Genomic DNA, 11,183 nt, shown 5'->3' on the forward strand with positions numbered 1-11,183 from the left:
CACATCATATATTTTTAAACTAGGTCAAGGGCTGGGGAGGTGGCTCAGAAGTATGAGGACTTAACTATAAATCCCCAGCACTTAATATAAACTGGACATTTGGCACAGATGTTATAATCTCAGCATATCTATCTATAGGGAGGTAGTTGGCATAAATGAGAGAGTTCTTGGAAGTTCATAGATTAGCCAGCCTAATACATGTAGCAGGAAACCAGCAGAGACCCTGTCTCAAAACAGATTGAAGGCTAGGACCAACAGCTACACCCAAGACTGTCCTCAGACTTCCATGCACATGCTGTGGCATATATGCACCTACATTCACTTACATATATACACACATGCAGCGGGGTCCTAATTAGTCTTAATAATAAAGAGCCAGAGTCAGATATTGAGGGTAAAAGCTGAAAGATCAGAGGAACAGAGTAGCAGCCACTTCTTACCTCTATGAATCCTCAGACTGAATGGGGCTGTATCATGTCTTTAACCATTTCATATTCCTGTCTTCACCTCCTGATTGTGCTGGGATTAAAGGCATGTGCCACCACCACCCAGCTCTTTCTCTTTTACATTTAATCTTATATAGCCTGGGGTGGCCTTGTGTGGTGATACTTTTGTTTGTGCCCTAACAAATAAAGCTTGCCTGGAGATCTGAGTGTGGAGCTAGCCACTTAGAGGCTGGGCAGCGGTGGCACACACCTTTAATCCCAGCACTTGGTGTCTCATGCCTTTGATCCCAGTACTTGGGAGGAGGAAACATGAAGTGATATGGCTGGGCAGAGAGAGGAAGTGATAAGGCAGGGTGGAGACCGGAGCTCAGCCCTTTCAGTCTGAGGATTCCTAGAGGTAGGAAGTCTTTCTAGTGGCTAGATGCTCTGCTTCTCTGATCTTTCAGCTTTCACCCTGATATCTGACTTTGTGTTTTCATTATTAAGACCAGTTAGAATTCACACTACATTTGGTGCCCAATGAGGGGTGCCATTTGTAAACAGGTTTTTCTGTTCTGCTTGGTTCCACAGCTGCTTTTAAAATAATCACTCAGAGCTGGGCGGTAGTGGCACATGCCTTTAATCCCAGCACTTGGGAGGCAGAGGCAGGTGGATCTCTGTGAGTTCGAGGCCAGCCTGGTCTACAGAGTATGTTCCAGGAAAGACGCAAAGCTACACGGAGAAACCCTGTCTTGGAAAACCAAAAAAAAAAAAAAAAAAAATCACCCAGAGGATTAATATTAATTACAAACTGTTTAGCCTATGGCTCAGGCTTAATATTTAATACTAACTAGCTCTCACAACTTAAATTAACCCATTTTGATTCATCTGTGTTTTGCCATGTGTCTCATGGCCTTAACTGTGTCCTAATACATCTTGCTCCTTCAGTGGCTGGCTGGCATCTGCCAGACTCCACCCTTCTTTTTCCTGTATCTCTGCTTGGATTTCATGCCTGGCTCTATTCTGTCTTGCTACAGACCAAAGCAACTTCTTTATTAACAGTGGTAATAAAACACATCCCACATCAGCCTTGAACTCCTGATCTTCCTGCTTCCTCCTCCAAGTGCTGGGATTAAAGGTGTGTGCCACTGCTGCCTGGCATCTATGGTTAACTAGTGGCTAGCTCCATCCTCTGATCTCTAGGCAAACTTTGTCAGAACAGAAAAATAATATCATACAACACACACCACACAGTCATTGTACACTTGTGCACACATGTACACCAAACTAAGAATGGATCATGGACATTAATATAAACATTAAAACCACAAAGCTTCTAGAAGAGATAGAATAACTTCATGACCTTGTGTTGGGCAAATTTCACAGGACCAAGAAAGCACTAATTATGAAAGAAAAAGTTAATGAGCTGTACTTTATCATTTCCCACCATTAAGAAAATGAAAAAGGCAAATGGCAAAATGAATGCTATCAGTTTATATAACATAGGAGTTGCTTTTAAAAATTAAGAATTCTCTATAACTCAATACAAGACAGTTATCCCCCAAAAAAGACAAACATCCAAATTTAAAATAGGCATAAACACTTGAATAGATATGTTCTGCAAAGTATGTATGAATGACTATGTGCCCTAGTAAAAATGTTCAACATCTTTGGTCACTAGAGAAATGAAAATTTTGAAAATAAAAGCAGGGCTGGAGAAATAACTCAGTCATTAAGACCTCTTGTTTCTTTTGCAGAGGACCCAAATTCATTTTCCAGCACCCACATGGAGGCTCCCAAATGCCTGTATTTCCAGTTTAAGGAATCCAATACCCTCTTCTGGTCTTGGAGGACACATTTTACCTACATACACTCCAACACACATAAAATAAAGTAAAATCTTAAAGAATAAAAAGCACGTGTGATATAATACTAAAAGGCAGGCCTGGAAGACCTGGAGTATCTAGAATCACATAAAAACCTGTTGACTTCTTTTAATGTTGTACATGGTCTACTCAATATCATTTTTTGTGTTTAACCAGAGAAAGGAAAACATATATCCACCAGAAATCTTGTACATTCATGTTCATACCTTCTCCATCTAAGCCAAAAAATGGAAACAAATTCAGACATTATTGGTACTTGATATATTTAAGCAACTAACTACTGTAAATAAGAGTAAACTTTTATACTGGATAATAGCATGTATAAATCTCAAATTATACTGAAAGAAAAAACTATATGTAAAGTAAACCATACATTATTTTATTGGTAGGGATATAAAAGTAGACAAAACATTTATGATATTAAAAACCCCAAACAGTGATTGCTACTGGTTGAGAATTGAATAGGAAGAATTTGAAGTAAACTTTTTAGGTTCGCAGAAATGTTCTATTCCTTGATTAATTTGTTGGCTACACAGGCTAAGTATTTGTCAGGAGTCTTTGATTTTCTTAAATATATAAATTTCATTTTTCATTAATTCTACTTCAATTAAAAGTTTTATACATTTAAAAATACAAAGTAGCCGGGTGGTGGTGGCGCACACCTTTAATCCCAGCACTCGGGAGGCAGAGCCAGGCGAATCTCTGTGAGTTCGAGGCCAGCCTGGGCTACCAAGTGAGTTCCAGGAAAGGCGCAAAGCTACACAGAGAAACCCTGTCTCGAAAAGCCAAAAAAAGAACAATAAATAAATAAATAAATAAATAAATAAATAAATAAATAAATAAATAAAAATACAAAGTAGCCTTAGAAATTACGCAGATAGGGATTTACTTCTGGTTTCTTACTTACGTTACATGACCTTGCTTCTGGTTATGTTTTATAACGAAGCTTTGGTTTCTTTAGATGTAAAAGAAAATCAATATCTACTTTAGATTTATCTGGTGCGGACTAAATAAAGTGACATGTATGAAATACTAGTATGCTAGTACTATGGAGCAAGGTCTTAATAGACACTACATGTCATCACTGAGGCAGTGTAATCCTGTGTCACGAGTAGGGATTCTGGAACCAGATTAATTCTTACCAGTTTGGAGTCTGGCTCTGCCATTAAGTTTCTATGTCACTTTTGATAAGTTACATAATTCTTCTATGCTTATCTACCCCACAACTATGTAATATAATAATGGTACCTACCTTAAATGGTTGTTATGAGTATTAAGTAAATCATTATACTTATAACAGTGGCTTTCAACCTGTAGGTCGCAAATCCTTTGGGGATTGAATGACCTTTTCACAGGGGTTGCCTAAGACCATTGGAAAACACAAGTATTTACATTATGACTCATAACAGTAGCAAAATTACAGTTATGAAGTAGCAATGAAAATAATTTTATGGCTGGGGGTCACCACAACATGAGGAACTGTATTAAAAGGTCACAGCATTAGGAAAGTTGAGAGCCACTGACTTAGAATAATAGCTGACATTTAATAAATAATAGGAAATCTCCCCCCCCCCGCTTTTTTTCCTTTTACTGTTACTCTAAGATTTCTTGTTCTTTAGTTATGTGAAGAAACTACTGATCTTATCAACTGCACTGGTTTTTCTCCCCTTTAATACTGAAGCTGTTGCTTTTTTGTAAAGAAAACATTAGGTATGTTAACATGTACCCGTAATCCCATTATTGAAGAGCTTAGGCAAAAAGATAATGAGTTCTAGACCAGCCCAGGCTACACAGTGAAACCGTTTCAGAAAGAAAAAAAAAATAAGTAAATAATGTGAGTAAATAAGAGCATTACAACCACACTATGTACTAACTAACGACTACTAATGACTCACTAAAATCAGCTCTCTACTCTTTTCATAATTTTTAGTTGGGCCAATCATCAGGTTTTACATTTCTCTGCTCCTCCATTAAATTCTTGCCATCAGAACAAGAACAGAAATGATATTACCACTTCAGGCCAGGGCATCTGAATGTTAATTGCCTGTACTAAACTCCAACCTTAAAGATACAGAAAACATCATAGATGGCAAACGAAAGGAACCTGGGTGCCCAAGTGAACTAGAGCATTCTTGGATAGCTACATCAGTGAGAAATAAATTTCTGTTTTCTTAAAGCCACTGAATCTTGAGGATCTCTTTAAAATAGTATAAACTCACTTAACATAAGCATTATTCATTGTTACCTTAAAGTTCTTTTGGTCTGCATATTTTACAGCTCTGCAAACCTAAGTCTGTTTTGACACACCCTCACAGATATATACATATTTTGCAGATGACTAAGCTTCCTGCTTTAAAGAGAGAAGGACAACTAAAGAAGAGAACTCCCATGGTTTCCTGACCCAGTAATTATAAACATAATATGAATTCATTTTATCTACTTGTCACCTAATTGAAAGCTAGGTTTACTTTACTTCTAAGTAACCTGGTTCTTCTTTTTTTTTTTAATTTTTTTTATTTATTTATTTATTTATTTATTTATTTATTTATTTATTTATTTATTTTTGGTTTATCAAGACAGGGTTTCTCTGGCAGCTTTGGAGTCTGTCCTGGAACTCACTCTGTAGACTAGGCTGGCCTTGAACTCACAGAGATCCGCCTGGCTCTGCCTCCTGAGTGCTGGATTTAAAGGTGTGTGTCTCACCATCAGGCTTCTGGTTTGCTTTTTTTTTTTTTAACTTAAAAATTTTAAAAGAGTTTCATACATGATTTACATGCATACTATATTTACATTATTTCTGTCCATCCTTTTTCTGTCTCCAGTTTCTGCCACATCCCTACTTCCCCACCACAAATTCATGACTTCTTCTTTATTACAGTTATCTATTATTGGGGAAATTTATAAAGGCCACTCCACATAGTTAAAAGGAAGATTTATTTAGTGGATGACTTACAAATGAAGGAATGGATAGGTTGCAGGGATCTGGGGAAGGTGTATCGCAATCCAGCGGTGTTCTCTGGAGCTCTGCACAGTCAATCTCCACCGTCCAGGGTCCAGGCACAGAGAGCGCTCGCCCATCCAGCTCTCGGGTTTCCAGCACCTCCCCTCGTCCCGCCTCGTAGGCGTGACAGTTGCCAGAGTCTCAATGGGGGTTGGAACTTACAGATCGCCCCGCCTCGTAGGCGTGACAGTTGCCAGAGTCTCAATGGGGGTTGGAACTTACAGATCCAAGCTGGAATGGCTACCCACTACATCTCCCCCTTTTTGTCTAAATAAGAAGGTTCTAAACTAATACAAGACTATATACAAAGGAATGGTTATCAAATATTGTCCAGAAATAATGAGGGATAATGACCTAGATAAGATGTAACTACAACCAATGTAAACAATATCAAGCAAGAAACACATTCTAAAATCCAGAGAAGTATAGAGCATAGGTAAACGGCATGTTATAAAGATCATTCAAAGGTGTCCTATCCTAAAGAACCTGAATCTAATACTTAATATGTTTTATCTAAGATATTATATATACTAAGTTGTAACTATAACTGCTAGTCTTCAATCCCATCAAAGACCTGAGAAGGAACATAATGGTACCTGAGAAATGGTAGACGGATGCAAGCAACTTTCGGGAATCTTGCAAGAGTAGACCAAGACAGCTGGCAGCCTGGACAGTCACCTAATGTTTCTCAGCATTGTTGGTGCATCTGTGTATCTACGTATATATGCTTATACATAAATACATCAACCTACTGAATATATTTAGTGTTGCTCATAATTACATATGTTTAGGGCTGACCATACCCACAGATAAATGTGGCTCTCACCACTCATCAAGGGTATTTCTTTTTGCACCGGATAGAGACTATTATAGAGATCCACAGCTGGTAACATACAAAGAACAAGTGACTATGGGGTGTCCAATTCCAACTGGTGTATCTACAGTGCAACTCCTACACCTAAAGCTCAGGGAACATCATGGAAGAGGGGATGGGAAGCTTGTAAGAGCCAGAGAACCAAGAAACCTGCTGTGAGGTAGTGCCTTCTAGATATGTCAAGGAAGTAACACCTATGAAATCTCAACAATACGGTTGCCTAAACAATGTTTGCATAATGACAATACCAGCCAGTATACTGACATGGATAGAGAAAATTTCACAAGGCTCCATCTCTAGATGAAGGGCCAAAGTCAATCATTGGATGCTCAGAAAGGGAGAATCAGTTCTTTGGGGATGACCTCCCTGATAGGTAACCTGTGTCCTTAATCCCTCTTTGCTTCCTCTAAGGATAAGAAACTCAAGGAACACCCGTTGCCTTTTTTACTATGTAAGGACACAGCAAGAAGTTATGGTCTCTGAACCAGAAAGTACTTTCAACCTGTCAGTGCCTTAGTCTTAAACTTTCCAACCTCCAGTACTGTGGGGAAAACATTCCTATTGTTTATAAGCCTTCCAGTTTGTGGTATTTTATTATCATAGTCAGAATGGACTAAAACATCTATATTAAACGTCTAAATCTTTCCAAAACAAAAAGAACAACAAAAATATCTTTTCCTTAGTCTTCTGTCTAGTCTAGCTACCCATCTTGTCATCTACTTTTCATGGCCTAGGTTCTTCAACATTAATTGAGTTTGCTATTCCTACTCTGTTTAACACCCTTTTCAATATCATCTTAGATTGTCCTCATTAGAATCTTTTACTGACAGCAAAAAATACTTAGCAAACATCGAAAGGGCAGCATAATGCTGAGCACTAAAAGTAAAATGTAGACCAAGATGGAAGCATTTTTCTTTACAAGCCTTATATATTTTTTTACAGGGTACTCTTTATTTTTATTTTTTTATTATGTGCATTGGTGTTTTGCCATAGAACTGGAGTTACAGACAGTCATGAGCTGCCATGTGGGTGCTGGGAATTGAACTAGGGTCCTCTGGAAGAGCATTCAGTGCTCTTAATCACTGAGCCATCTCTCCAGCCCACAAGCCTTAATTCTAATGATGAAAAGAGACTGTCTGTTGATATTCAGTGTGGATTTAGTGCCATGAAGGGAATTTCAAGGTGCTATAAAGCACTTGAATCTGAGATGTCAGAAAATGATTCCTAGAAAAAATTACTTTCATGTTAACAAAAACTAAATAAATTTGGGCAAAGGACATGGGATCTGGAGTGGGGGGGGGGAGTGGACCAAAGGTGAGGAAAGAGGCTAAGTGCTGTGCAAGAATCAGGAGGCAAGAAGAATAATATAAGGAATACATAACAAAGATTTAGATGAAGGAAGGTAACTGGGACACATGGCTATTTTTCACAATTTAGCCTCCCTCCCTCCCTCCCTCCCTCCCTCTCTCCCTTCCCTTTCTCTCTCTCTCTCTCTCCCTCCCCCCCCCCCCCCTCTCTCTCTCTCTCTCTCTCTCTCTCCTTTTTGAAACAGGATCTGTCTGTAGCCCTGGCTATCCTAGAACTTACTCTGTAGACCAGGCTGGCCTCGAACTTAGCCAAGTGCTGACATTAAAGACGCACAGTTTAACCTGCCTCCCCCAAAACCCCAGGCCTTTCCCTTTAATAACAAAAACAGTTCTAGCCACCATTCTCTTATGCCTAAAAAATTCCAGTTCTCTGGATGGTTGTTTTTCCCAGAAGTCCTTAGAAGAACTTTATGATTCCCAAATCAGTCTTGTTTCACTTACCACCTTAATTGATGAGGCAGATTTGGCATCATTCAATCCAAACGTTTTATTTTATAGCTAAAAGTTATACATGGAATACATATATAATAGGTGAGATTATATTCCTGTGATTTTCAGTAAATGTTTAACTATTCCACCTTGTTACCATGATTCTGTGATTACCATAATCATAGAATGCACTTGTGTGTAGGATGCAACTTTTATGTTAGTGACATGAGTATGCAAACATTGTGGTTTGAATGAAATGTTCCCAGTCTTGGCAGTTGGTGGCACTGGTTTGTAGGTTTAGGATGTGTGACCTTGCGGGAATAAGTATATCACTGGGGCAGGCTTTGATGTTTCAATAGCCACATGCTCTTCACAGTTTGCTCTCTCTGCTTTGTGTTTGTGGTTCAAGATGTGAGCTGTCAGGTGTTCCTGCCATCATGTCTACTGCTTGCTTCTGTAATTCTCTGCCATGATGAACTCTTATCCCTTTGGAACTGTAAGCCCAAATAAACTTTTCTATTCTTTTTTTCTTTTTTTTTTTTTTTTTTTTTTTTGGTTTTTCGAGACAGGGTTTCTCTGTGTAGCTTTGCGCCTTTCCTGGAACTCACTTGGTAGCCCAGGCTGGCCTCAAACTCACAGAGATTCGCCTAGCTCTGCCTCCCGAGTGCTGGGATTAAAGGCGTGCGCCACCACTGCCCGGCTCCAAATAAACTTTTCTATAAGTTGCCTTTGTTTCTGTGTTTTATCACAGCAGTTAGAAGAGTAATTAATATATTAGTGATGAGACAATATGAATTTTTTTATAAAACAATTTTTAAATTGACACCTCTCATCAGAAAGAGATGATATAATTTTAAGTCCTTTACCTATTACTATTCAGTAATGTGTGGTAGTATTGTGTTCCCCAAAATATTGTGTACCTTAATAAACTTATCTGGGGTCAGAGAACAGAAAAGCCGCTAGATACTTAAGATAGGCAGTGATAGCACACCCCTTTAATCCTAGCATTCCAGAGGCAGAAATCCATGTGTTCAAGGATATAGACAGGCCTGCTGACTCATCACGCCTTTAATCCCAGAAAGCGAGCCTTTAATCCCAGGGAGTGGTGGTAGAAAGCAGATATATAAGGCGTGAGGACCAGGAACTAGAAGCATTTGGCTGGTTAAGTATTTGGCTGGTTAAGCATTTGGCTGGTTAAGCATTTGGCTGGTTAAGCATTTGGCTGGTTAAGCTTTCAGGCTTCTAGCAGCACAGTTCAGCTGAGAGCCATTTGGATATGAGGACACAGAAGCCTCCAGTCTGAGGAAACAAGACCAGCTGAGAAGTTGGCCAGGTGAGGTTAGCTGTGGCTTGTTCCAGTTCTCTGATCTTCCAGTTCACCCCAATATCTGGCTCAGGTTTGATTTCATTAATAAGAACTTTTAAGATTCATGCTATAGTAATGGAAAACAGAATGGGTTTATAAGCTCAAATCTATAGGAAATTAAGTGACATTTGAAAGAAAACAAACCAGAAATAAGGGAAATACTTAAAGTAAAAGCATAGATGCTGTAATGGAAATAGAAAAATCTCATTTTACTCTGTCATACAAAAGACATGTGGCTGGGGAATTGTTCAGTGATTTCAAATCCCTAATACCCATTTCAAAAAGCTTGGCATGGCTACATTTGCCTGTAACTTCCACCAGGGGTGGGATAAGGACAAACAGATTCCAGTAGCTGTCTGGACATCGAGACTAGCTGAAACAGCAAGCATGGTAGTAATGAACCAATATGAATTTTTATTTATAAAACATGCCCTTAAGAGAAATTGTGGTATCCCTGTCCTCCTTTCTCTTGCTTCCTAGTTTAAGATGTGTAAGTTTGCTATTACATGTACTCATAAAGTGCTATCCTCACTAGAAGCCCAAACAAGTGGGGTTATCTAAACTTATACCTAAACTTAGAATACTGTAAGTCGAAACCAACCTTTGTTTCCATAAGGAAACTTTGGAAAGTACAGAGGAATACCAGAAATAAATAGGAAGAGAAACAACAGAACATACACAAATTTATGGGAACCTAATATGCACTATTAAGTTGGCCATCAAATCTAGAAAAAATTTCAAAAATGTCTAGAATCAAATGAAGATGACAACACATCATTTTAGAACCTGTTGAGTATAATGGAAGAAGTGATAACAGTTTAGCTACAAATGACAATATTTAAAAATCCAGAGAAATTCTAAATGATGATTTACCTCAAGGTCTTAGAAAAACCTGACCCTTGTTTTTCCTTCTAGGTGTTTTAAGACCATGAAGGTAGCCAGTATTAATCACTGTGTACTGTCAAGGCCAGTTAAGGGTCTGATCCTTGGCCTTGGGAGGAGCCCTTGGCTCTGTTAGCCTTTCTTTTACCAGTTGTGCCATCTGTTTTGGGATGAGTCAGAGACCTCACTTAACTGTGGCTTTGCATGGAATTACTGAGGACATTTTCCTCTGTGTTGACTCTCCTCTTCAAAGAGTCTAACACTCTTTAGAGTCCACCTAGTGTTACCTTCATGACTTGCTAGAACTGTAGGACCTTTTTAAGAGATAATCTTATATTCTCTGAGACCTAGTTGGCCTTGGAGGGAATGGGTCAAATTATTTTAGGTCCCTGATCACATTGATAAAAGATTCCAAGTATGATTATTGAATTCTCAGATTGAAAAACCATGCTTTAACATTTAGTTGTTGTATAACATTTAGATAAAGCTTAGCAGAGACATATTTTTAAATATACTTGTGTTGTTCGAACATTAGATGATCTTTTAATAAAAAAACCCAGATATCAGATGAAAACTGAAAGATAGAGAAGCTGAACAGCCAACCACTAGTTCTTAACTCTATGAAATCCTCAGCCTAAAGAGAGTGAGTTCCTGTTTCCTCATACCTTGTATACCTTTTTCTGCCCTGCCATATTACTTCCTGGATTAAAGGTGTGTGTGCTTCCCAAGCAAAGGCATGAGATCTCAAGTGCTGGGATTAAAGGTGTGTGCCACCACTGCTTGGCCTCTATGTCTAATCTAGTGGCTGGCACTGTCTTCTTATCCTCAGGCAAGTTACTAGGGTACACAGACTATCACCATATACTTGACTTGTTTTTTGTTGTTGTTGCTTTTTTTTTCTTTATTAAGAAAGTTTTTAATTCATTTTACATACCAATTACAAGTCTTCTTCT

The sequence above is a fragment of the Peromyscus leucopus genome, chromosome 10 (assembly GCF_004664715.2).
Source record: "Peromyscus leucopus breed LL Stock chromosome 10, UCI_PerLeu_2.1, whole genome shotgun sequence".
Lineage (NCBI taxonomy): Eukaryota > Metazoa > Chordata > Mammalia > Rodentia > Cricetidae > Peromyscus > Peromyscus leucopus.